Genomic DNA, 11,829 nt, shown 5'->3' with positions numbered 1-11,829 from the left:
CAATAAATCATGTTCTACCTGTGGGATATCTTGTTAATGACTATACACTAAATCCAGAGGGGATTTTCCTTCTTTTTTTTTTCTTTTATTTTTTAACTATCCATCATGAATACTCTGAGTTTCTGGGGCCAAATGAACACTCCTGCTACTCAGGCAAAACTCCTTTCCATTTCAGAGGGAGTTTGGCTTTAGTAAGCCTAGTACATCAAATATCTCATTAGTAATGCGTATATCTGCAATTATCCATGTCAAAGTGACTACGATGCATAAACCGGCCATTTTCAGCATCCTAAGAAGCCACCAATGGAGCAGCACATAGGGAAGGTGCCACTTCTGACAGCAGTGCTGACAGATCCGGGCTCTGTTCTGCTGGGCTTGCACTCCTCAATATCCCTCAAGGACAGCACCACACTCCTCCTCGCCAGCCGGCAGTGCCTCGTCTCTGTCTCCAGCCCTCTGTCTCCACCCCTCAGACAGCAGCACTGAAGAAGGGAAGAGACAGACACCCAACAGTATGATGCACAAGAGGGCTGAGGTTTCAGCAGAAAATATGCTACGTTCGCGCCGTGAATCTTTAGTTTCTTCACTGGGAACCCAACCCCATGTCTTCCCCTTCCCACCCTCTGCCCTGAGAACAGCGAGCTGAAGGAGGCTGCAGGGAATTGCTCCTTGATCCTGCTGCACACTGAACTCTGCATCTTCAGCGCTAAGCTTTTCCCAAACCAACTGAGGCTTTAGGAGACCGAAGGTTGGAGGAAATCTGTGCTCCCAGTGCAGCTCTGCTGAAATCCGTGTGTGTGAGCCACAGCCAGACTGGACCCGAAGGGCCTCCATCTGTCAAATGCACCCGTGCAAAGCTGAAATCATCCTTTGAAGACTTATATTGATAAAACTGGGAGTGGGAATTGTCTTTTCACTGAGGGTGTAATTCACGCAGGAGGATGCTTATAGCATTCGAAAGGCTTAGGGCTGGCGTCATGATACTGTCAGTGGAGCACAGAGGTGTCTGGGGAACAAGAAGCAGGATCCTGCAGAGTAGCAGCACACGGAGCCATGCCAGGTCCCTTTGAACAGGACCAGTTGTCCCTTGCCATCCCTCTTTCCCCCACCCTTGGCTGGTGAGGTCCATCCGCACCGGCAGTTCCTCAGCAGGGCTGTGAGGTCTTCGTATGTGGCTGCCGAAGGGACTCTGGGGCTGCAGGAGATGTAAAGATGGGCCACTGCCAAGGAGTGCTGCTCTGAGGTCTGTCCTTCCCCAGAGGTCCCATTTATTACATGGCCCTCTGTGAAGAAGGCTTTGGGAAGGTGGAGTTAGTGCAGGGGCTTTGCGGTACGCCTTGACTCTCCTCTTTTGTTTTTCTTGTATGATGGGGTCTTGATTTCTGACAGGGCCTCTCGTTCCTCCTGTAATATAAATTACAACATAAAAATATCACAGATGGGATGAGCTAAGTCCTTGACCTTATTTCCTTGCTGCAGAAAGCCAGGTGGTACTTCTGCGAGTTTCTCCATTGCCAATCGGGACTCAAACAGCTCCCTGACAATAAACTGCCAGTCCTTTGTCCTTGTGCCACAGAGTGAAATAAAGTCACCTTTCCAACAGTTTGCCAATTGTTGAGACGTGTTCCTCTTCTGGGGCTATCTGAAACGTTATTTCCTCTGCTCACATAGGTCTTTTTTGTATTCAGGCCTTTTCTTAGCAGATGTTGAGCCTTCTGTATCACAGGGGCTTGGATAGCTAGAGCAATGAGCTGACCCTGCGGTATCGTTCCTGTCCCCTAAGCGGAGAATCATGGCTCGCCTCCCAGTTCTGTGCACATCTCCAATTGCTTGCCATGGCCCAAGAGTGTCATGTCACAGGCCGATGGGACCAGATCTTACAGACTGACTGTGCAGTCTGCGTGTGAAACACTGCTCTGAAAAGCATGTATTCTCTGCATGGAGCCACTGGGAAGAAATGGCTGTATCCTGTGCTTTGATAGATGCCTCCTCAGTAGATTAAGACCAAATCTGGAACCAGTGTCCTCCTTGTGCCATCCTGAGGAAGCCCTTGGGACTGAGGACACCTTGCTTTGCTTGTTCCTTTTCTAGAGCCAGGTATGTTCCAGGTCCTACCTCTTCCTGTCACCACCAACCTGGGACTCCTGGCAGCAGCACAGGATGCTGGAGGTGCAATTTTGAGCTTCTCCGTCCTAGGAGCACTCTCCAAAATGCTGTTACAGAGGCTGTGTCTGTACAGGTCAGGAGAGCTCCTGCTTCTGCCTTTTCTCAGCTGTTCTGCTTGCATTTCTGATGCTTGTACCAACCTGACCAGCACTGAATCTGGCCCCTGATAGACACTTCTTATATAATCAAAGACTTGCCTTAGTGGCAGGGTTGTTCTGAGGTTTAATGAAGTTTGCAGTTTCTAATTAAATTGATTTGAGATCTTGGGGTGGAAGACCTTTTCAGAGCAAAAAAGTACTGTCGCTTATTTAAAAGTTTGTACTTTTTTGCTCCATCAACCTTTTATGTTAGGCTAATTTTAGCATCTAGAAGTGAAGTATGAGTCATTCTAGATCTTTGGTGATGTTGGTTAAAGCTTTTTCTCATTTACCTTAATGAAAGAAGCCATCAAAAATTGCTAATCACCTTTATGAAACCACTTTTGTCAGGATGAAATATATGACAATTATATACACAGTCAAGAAGCAAATAACATCTGTTCCAAGAGAATAAAAGTGATGGACTGAGGTGATGTGGGAGACCTGGACTGCAGCCCTTGTGTCCTGCTTTCTATGGTCATTTTCTGCTCACAGCCCCCGGATAACTTATAAGTGTTATTTCACAGGGTGTCTCTCATTGTGCTCATAAAACAGTTACTTCAAAGAGCCTGCCATTGCGAACTGCTGCACATCATCATTATTCAGATAAAGTTTATAACTTTTCTTTTCTTTGGACTCAATCAATCAAAATCAAACATTTCCCATGGAAGATGATTAAATACCATTCAGACATGTTAGAGAAACATTCAAAATGATCAGAATTAACCAACTCAGTTTTCTTGCCTTTGCATGCCAAAATTGTCTTAAACCTTAATAATCCCTAATCAATGCCTACTTTATGCTTACATGTAAAAGCAACCATTTAAAAGCCTCCCTTGGGCTCTGTCAAGGCAGCTTTGGGGTCAGACCCTTATTCACATAGTCCTTCCCTCCCAGGGCTAACTGCACATTAGTTCCCTTGAAGTCTTCTGGGATTAGGGAATCTCATTGCCTCATGCTCCGCTTGTGTTACTGCCTTTTGTCATGGGAAACTGAGTCACCTCATACCGATTTTGAAAGTCACCCGAAATCTTTTCTCCCCACTCTTCCCCCCGGAGAAATGCTTGCTTTTTGACTGATATCTCATTTAAGATAACTAGGAGAATTAAGAGAATAAGATGGATCAAGGAGATGTGGGAGACCTGGACTGCAACCCTTGTGTCAGATTCTGCTCTCAGCAGCCAGAAAATCAAAAAGTGGCATTTGACAGGGCATCTCATTTAAGGTAACTAAGAAAGCTTGACATCCTCCAAGGCTCTTGCATTTAGAGCTCAATAATATCTGATGGATAAGTGACTGAGGATTTTTAACTGGATGGTTTTCTTTTCCAAAAAAATAATGCTGACTCATTTAAAATGTGTTTTTTACTTGAAAAGACAGCTTTCAGTAAAAAAAAAAAATTGAAATGATCAATACTTGTATTTTTAATATTTAAAATTAATTTGCTTTCCAGATATCCAATTTGAACCATCATTTTCATATTCAAAGGAAAGATAATTATAACACAGAATTATAACAAGGCCAGAAAGGAAATGACACATTTGAAACTAACCTAAACAGATTCAGGCAAGATCTTGTCCAAATTTTTCTTTGCCTTTTCAGTTCGTATTTCTTTTGCCCTGAGTTAGAGCAAAGGAATATTTCAGAAACTTCTAAATGCAAAAACATTTCCTTGCCCAGCTCTAATTACTTGATTGAATTATTTGTAGACAGATTGCAGCTACCTTTAATTAATCAGTTCCACGAATGCTTTCTTCAATAATCCCTGACCCATGGCTCATTCATAGTTTATTTTCACTGATCAGCAACCTATGCTTTTGCTGATTTAATTAGACATTTAACTCACACGGCCTGTGAGAGTTTCCTGTTTGCATAGACCCTTACTTAAGTTGGGAATTTGCATACATCTTCTAATTCTCACTTGAAATTCACCCCTTCCAAAGCCATTTGTGCCTCTGAACTTCTGCTCCGGGCTGTGCAGGGGAAGCCGACGCACTGGGAGCAGGAACCCAGCTGGAGTGAGTTTGTTTAAAATGCTGCAAGGACTTTCCCTGAGAGCTTTTGGCATTGCTCACCCAGTTCTAATTGCTTGATAAACTGAATGGAGCTAATGCTGGCCACTGTGTGCTGGCCTGGTTGTGGGTTCGGGATGTAAAGGAAGCACAAGGTCCTAGGAGCTCCTCCATGGCACAGGAGCTGTGCACAGCGAAGAGGAGAGACCCTCTGCAAGAACTGGAGCAGAGGAGAGAAAAACATGAGGAGCAGGAGGGAGACTTCATACAAGCGAGACTTTAGTCTCTTACACAGTAAGTTGGCAGCCCCAATGAGGTTGCTAGAAATTGCAGCATTCCCCAGTGAGCGTGTGGGACTTGGTGGGAGCTGTGACGGCCCTGCAAAGCTATTTAGCACCCCCACCCCCCCCAAGCTGTAAAAGTGGCAAGAAATGACGTTTTGCCTACTCCTTTGTTCACAAGGGCTGGTTGCTTAATGATTACCAGAAAATCAGGGCTGCTAGGATACCTCAGTTGCACACACATACAGGAAAAAATGTTTTTAACTTAACCCCCTGTATTTTGTTGTTGCACTAATGGTGGAAAGTCACAGCTTTGGTTCTGTATCAGACTAATTCTGACAATTTCTGAAGAGTTGATAAAAAGAGTTCAGACTCAGGGTAAATCCATAGCTCTCCTGTTCCTTTGCAACTAGAAGAAATCTGTAAACATAATAAACCTTTGTTTTCTTGCTGATTGTGGTGGAGACTTCCCCTTCAAAGTAAATCTGCATTTCACAAGTAGGAATACCATCTAGCTAGGCACTTCTGATACATGTCAAGGGCCGTATCTGATAATGTTTTCCTCATTTCAAGGTGATGATGAATATAGGAAAGAACCTGGTCTGCTTTTGTGCTCATCCCAGAACCTTAAGTTGTTAAGGTTTAATGCCCAGTCTGACAAATCCCTGTTGTGCCTCCTTACCTGCTCACTCAGGACTGTGCCCTTGTGCATGGCTGTAACATATGGAAGAGTGGGGACTGGCAATGCATATTTAAAAAAAGTACTTGCAAAAATGTTTGCATGTTAAAAGTTGCCCCCTGTGTAAAACAATATATCTGTAGCCATATGCAACTTTAGCTTTTTTAAACACCTGAGTCCCAGGTGCTGGTGGGCCCTGGGGAGGTCGGGGGGCTGGACACCAGCTCCCGGTTCGGCTCCCTGCAGCCGACTGCCCCCGGCTCCTTTCCAGCTGCAGCTCCTCGGCCAGCAAAACCACACGCAGCTCGACCGCAGCCAGCGGTGTTACGCTGCTGGGGGACGAGTGTGGGCTCTGCCTTCAGAGCTACTTTGGTGCTCCCACCTCAGTCACTGCAAACAGAGCCACAGCAGCCAATTTGCAGGATTCACTTTGGTGGACTCTGGCTTCGCTTACACCCATTAACCGGCGGGGCTGTCATCCGAGAAGCCGTGCGGGTAGGGATCTGCTCGGAGCAGGGGCTGTGCCGTTGGTGGCCGTGCCAGGGAGGGTGAACGGCGCGGGCCGTGACCGTGTGTCGCTGAGAGCAGTAAAACCATATTGAGGGAGAACCGCAAGCACCTAATGAGAATCAGAGGCAGTGCAATAGAGGCCACGGGGCATGCTCCCAGCCAGATGCACAGGGAATTATGTACACAAACGGAGTATGATTTGGTGTTATATCTTATTTTTCATACTTGACTTTACGAAGAAACAAGCTTCTCTCTGGGGACCAGGCGCTCGGCCCCGCGAGCACCTCGAGCTCTCCCCGGCAGGCCTGGGTGGTGGGAGAGCTGGGCGCTAAGTCTTGCGAGCTGTGTAAATCTGGGCAAATCTCCCTGTTCCGCCACCTTTAAAGGGAAAGCAGTAACTCGCAGAAGGCTGCAGGGCCCCGTTTCTCAAGTGAAACGTGCCTCGAGACGCAGCCCTGAGGGCAGGGGCGTAGAAACTGCTGAAGAGCATCCGGCTCGGACGCAGCAGCCTTGCGGGGCAGCGGGAGCCGCGTGAGAGCCCTTCGTGTTAATGAGCTACGTACCTGCGACGACCTTAAGGTGTAGAATTAAGGGTGATGCAACTATATTTGGGGGGGCACTTTAATCAGCAGGAAAACATATACTTTGTCTCACAAGTTGCTTATTACATTAAAATTTCCTAGGTTAATAATTGGAGATTCAATGTTTTGTGAACTGCTGTTTAGAAGCTGTAGATGGTTTAGTGCTTCTTTCTTTCTTTTCTTTTTTTTTTTTTTTCCCCTCCTTAATCAATGCCCTAACTTTTCTTCCATGGTTAATAACATAGCACTTATGCCCACTCTGTCTCACAGGGAAAGCTTCAATTTAAAGGGCACTTCTGATGATCCATTTATACATATGTGTATGTGTATATATATATATATATATATTTTTTTTTTTTTTCCAGGCAGTTAGTGAGCCAGAACTATCAGGAATACTTGCTTAGCCATTTGGGAGCACGGGAGGGACCTGAGGGACCTGCCTTGCCCCCGCAGCCGCCGGAGAAGGCGAGCGGTGCGTGGGCTGGCGGCTCTCCGAGGGGCTGTTTCCCGGTCCGTCCCATGGGAGCAGTTCCCAGGGTGGTCGCAAGCCCCAGCCCCAGCGCAGCAGGACGGCACGTGGGGTGGAAGCCGTCCAGGGCAGGGACTGTCTCCTCCAGAGGCCGTGGCACTGTGCGCAACACTTAATAAATAACATGATTTAGTGGCAATTACTTAATTATGCCTATCCAGTATACTCTGGAGCTCAGTTTGCACTCCGGGCTCTCGGGCTGAGGCAGGTTTCATGTTGCTCTCTGTAAAACCAGCACGTGGAAAGAGGCTCTGCTCTCGCTGCACATCGCTTCTCCCTCCCCTTGCTCGCCGAGCCTGGGGCCGACTGTGCTCCCGCTGCCGGCAGGCTCCTCCTGGGGCACCATCCACTCTGCGTGTCCTGCCATGCACAGCCGGCACCCAAGCAGCGCAAACGGACAGTGTTTCAATACTCAGCCCTTCCCTGTTTCACCATCAAACGGGCATTTGCTGCTGAGGCTTGGTGAATGGGAAAACGTTATCGTCCCTGTGCTCCTCTTGTAGAGCAACACCGCCAATGGATGCTGCAGAAATAACAGCCGAGTGCATAGACTCAGATTGCCTCCTCATTAGTCTCGGAGCGAAGTCACTTAAAAATAACTGTGACCTTCGTTACTGACCTATTTGCATATGGCTGCTTAATTGTTGCTGTTCTATGGAAAACATCACTGCGAGTATGGGCTGAACGTTGTGTCAGGCAGCCAGGCTCAACGGGAGGAAGGCTTATCTGGCTCAGACTTGGTGCCTTCAGGTGATTATTTTTGGGGGGGAAAGGCACTTATCAGAGCCGTACGGCTTGCAAAAGCCAGGAGGCCGTGTCCGCATGGCAGGCTGAGCGCGGGCCTGGGGAGAGGGGCTCGAAGGTGGAGGGTCCCGGCGCAGGGGTGAGGACCCATGTTGCTGCTTCTGAGCAGTGTTACGAGCCCGACAGGCGCTTGGCTGCAGGAAGAGGCTCGCAACCGTGAGCGGCTGCCTTGAATCTGGAAGCCGGGTTTTAAGCCCAGGAGCAGGCTTGTCAGCTGAAACATTTGGGGAACAGCTGGTATCAGCTATCGCCGCTCCTCCTTGTCCATGGGGAGGGATTGCGTTGCTGTAAATCACGCTGTTGGCAGCGATCTCTGTTCACACCCCATGCCTCAGTCAAATAGGCTGGGAATGGAAGATGCTGAGCGCTGGTACTGGCTGTATGCCACCGGGGAGCTGTCTAGGGGAAGGCAATGCTCGGGTACCGTTTGGGCAAGTTCTCTGGGAGCTTTTTACTGCCCAAGAAGCTGGCTGTGGGGGACAAGCAAATTTGGCTCTACCTGTATGATCTGCATGTAGCAGAAATCTGGATACGCTGGAAAGGAGGGGAAATCAGGACAACAGAAGTTGCTGGAATGAAAACATAATTAACATGTTGCAAAATCTGACCTGAACTCAAATACTTTCCCTTTCTCTTCTCCTTTGTCACTATTGATTTGTCAGTTGTTTGGTTCCCCCCCCCCCCCCCAAATATTACAGCTTAGGATAAATTTTGCTCCCAAATTAGGAATAAACTATGAGCTAAATGTCAGGCTACTGTGTTAGTTCTGTCAGAGTGCAGTGTAAAATCATATAACAGATTTTTTTTTTCTTTTTCTCCTCCTTCTTCTGATTCATTCTGTGGCTCAGATAATAGTTTTGCAGCATTGTAGACTTCAAGAAACTGAATAACAACTAGAAAGTTTTTCTCTTTATTGCATCCATCTGCTCCACTAGGATGAGGAGTAGCTCCTTATGATACATTCGGAATGACACATCTGCTGCTGCACATTGCTGTGCAGGGTACTGGCCCCTTCTCCTTGCAGTCTATGACAAATAAGCAACAGAATGACAAATAAAACCCCAGTTGCCTTCGTCAGCTCGAGCTCTTTGTGCTGCAGGCTAGATGAAATACCCACACAATCATGGCACCATCGCATATTTATTTAAAAATATTAAACTATTTATAATGGAGAGGTCATCAGCATGTTGCATTCATTAGCAAGGGCTCCAGGGAAGAGACAGCAGTGAGCAAAAATACAAACAGGCTCTACACAGAAGAAAAGGGAGCAGAGAAGCATCTTCTTGAAATGTCAGTGTTGAGCAGCAATTAAAACCAGGAAGGCTTAAAATACAAGGAATTTCAATAGACCAGCTACAACTGCCAGCACTGGCTGCCAGGGAACGCGTGGCGGGATTCCCACGGACTTGAAGATGGAGGATCAGGTCTGTGCTGCACAGTAAAACAGAAATGGGTTTTCTTCATTAAAATAAGGATGGAATTGCTGCTTTTGTAGAGAACAGAAAGTGGTAAAAGCAGCCGCACAGCAGGCCCAGGAGGGAGGCACGGTTTCATCCTGCAAGGGGCTGGGCACCTCTCTGGACTGTGCTCCAGCTCCCAGGCTGGGCACAGGCAAGTGCAAGGTCCTCACCAGGTACAGGCTGGACAACCTCACCCCGCAGGATGAGGCCATCCTGCACGACAGGGCAAGAGTCCAAGATCTGGATGTGTCCTGCGGTGACACTTGCAGAAAGTTAATGCTGTTGCAGTGTTCTTCCAGCTCTTAGTCCCCTTCATTACATCCCCTGCCGAAATCTGTTCGGAAGAGCAGTTATACCTCTCTAGATGCTTGTCTGGTCTCTGCTGACTTGGCATGCAGGCAAAAGCTGAACGTGGTACTGAAGCCAACATTAGGATAATGAATTGGAAGAGGTCAGGACAGACAGAGAGATGAATATTTCATCTTTGGCTGGCCATGCCCTTTCAGAAATTAATTTGCACTGGGCAGTTGTGTGGCATTGGTACTTTTCCTTTTATATATCCTTTTATATATATATATGTATATGTGTTTTAAATAGACATGGATCTGATCCAAACCCAAAGTGTGCAGATGAGCCTTTGGAGCTGTCCTTAGCTCTTCAAACTTCTCATTTCCCAGGCTGTCTCCTGAATACATGTTTTGAGTTTCTCACTGCAACCTCTCCCATACCTGCTCTCACAGGATTTTGTTTCATATTTAAGCCAGCGACTTTGGACTACTAAGTCTACAGGCCTTGGCCAGGCAAAGTCCTGACCGTAAAGGGAAGTGTTGTTGATGATGGAAGGACAGTGATAAACTCCATCCTGTTGGTCACAGCAAGAGGATCAACAACACTGTAGTGACTGCATTTTTGAGAAGAGGTTTCTTAGGATGTGTTTTGTCTTTTTTAGTGACAACAGAGTTGCAGCCCCTACAAAATGGCCAGAACAAAACCTTAAGCTGTATTTCCCCTCCTGCTCCTCCCCAGATCCTCCCCCTCACCAGTCTCTGCCTTCTTACCCAAGGCACTCTCCTTTCCTGAAACTCCACTAAAAATTTCCCCAGCCGTTAGGAGTCCCTGCAGACATGGAAGGCATGATCCTTAACTCGCAGTTTCCATCTGATCACTGGGCTCAGGGCATTTTATTTTAATCAAAATCCTACAGGAATTCTTAGTGGTTTTTTCCCACATTCATATTTCCTTGTAGTGCTGCTGCTGAATCATCTAGGAACCGAAACTTGGTTGGGGAGCAGTGTGTTTTTATAAACTATCGATGTGCTGGAATTGGACTTGGTCCAAAGCAAGCCTTCTACTTTGCTAATACGCCTTCGGCCTAATCCCCATCATACTGTGGCAAGTGAACACGACTGGCACGTGGTGCTTCCAACCCATCTGGAACTTCTCATCCTCTCCTCTACCTGATCTTCATGCCCCAGCGAGATCCTCGAGCCGGCTTTGTTTTAATTTGCGGCAAGCAGCAGGAGCTTTCATTCAACAGTCACCAAGTTCCTGTTTCAGAGCAGAGCTTGCTCTCACCTCCCGCTGCTCTCACCCCCAAGTCACTCAGATTTTCAAATGCCCAAATCTCTCGTCTCTAGCCAGTAGGGTGTAAGTAGGGGAACGCATACAGGGAACGGGGGAAAATACATGCCAAGAGCAGCTTTACAGCCAACGTATTAGAAGTGCAGACTGCTGCTTCAGATGTTCTCTCCAAAGAGTAATTGGTGAGCAGCAGTTCACAAGAGAAGGCACAAGTAATTCACGGCAGGTTATTCTCTGCCAGGCTGCTTTCTCCATTTTGGGTCCTCTGCTGGGCAGTGGACTGTATCTGTCACTGTACAGTGTGTTTTTTTGCTAGCTTGTTTCTTTCTTTTTTTTTTTTCCTTCTTTTCTTTTACCCATGGATCCAGATCTGCAACCAAAGGCTCGCTGGGTGGAAGTCAAGAGTGTTAAGGCTTGATTCTACTGCAGTAACAAATGAGCCTCATAGTAAAATGGTGCTGAGAGATGTGGCTATTCCTATATGTGTGTGTATATATATGAGATATACTACATACTCATGATCTCCATCCATCATGGTGCTATATGAATGGATTTCTTGTATAGGATGTTGTTTGGTGGCCTTGGGCGGCCCCTCTGTGAGGATTGCAGAAGGTCTCCATGACCTCACTCCAAGGGCTGAGCATCCATGTGCTGAGGACAGAGTTGAGTTGTCCCTGCCGGATGACGGGAGCAATGTTCTCATTCGTCCTCACTGCGGTGGTTGTCCGTGATGGGTCTGGCAAGCCGCGGTCGGCAGAACAGCACGGTGGACGCCTTGACCTCTGGGCAGAGCAGGAAGGTGGAGCTGCTTCCTCCTCCAGCCTGGCTGCCAGAGCCATGATTCAGATCTCACAGCTAACCGACGGCGGGTCTTGCTGCCAGAAAGGGAGCACACTCCATGAGTCGCTCCCCTTTCTGTTGCTGCTGTCCAAGACCCAGTCTGCGCCTTATAAAACCAGTCCTGTAGCCTAACGTTGGCGCGACTTCAGGGCTAGCGATGGCTCCGGATCTCCAGGATCTCTCATGCCCTCCCCTTTCTATTTCGCCTGCTGTGTTGCTTAACCCAGCTCACATTTCAGGCGCACACTT

The sequence above is a fragment of the Dromaius novaehollandiae genome, chromosome 12, assembly GCF_036370855.1.
Source record: "Dromaius novaehollandiae isolate bDroNov1 chromosome 12, bDroNov1.hap1, whole genome shotgun sequence".
Taxonomy (NCBI): Eukaryota; Metazoa; Chordata; class Aves; order Casuariiformes; family Dromaiidae; genus Dromaius; species Dromaius novaehollandiae.
This window is presented reverse-complemented; position numbering follows the sequence as displayed.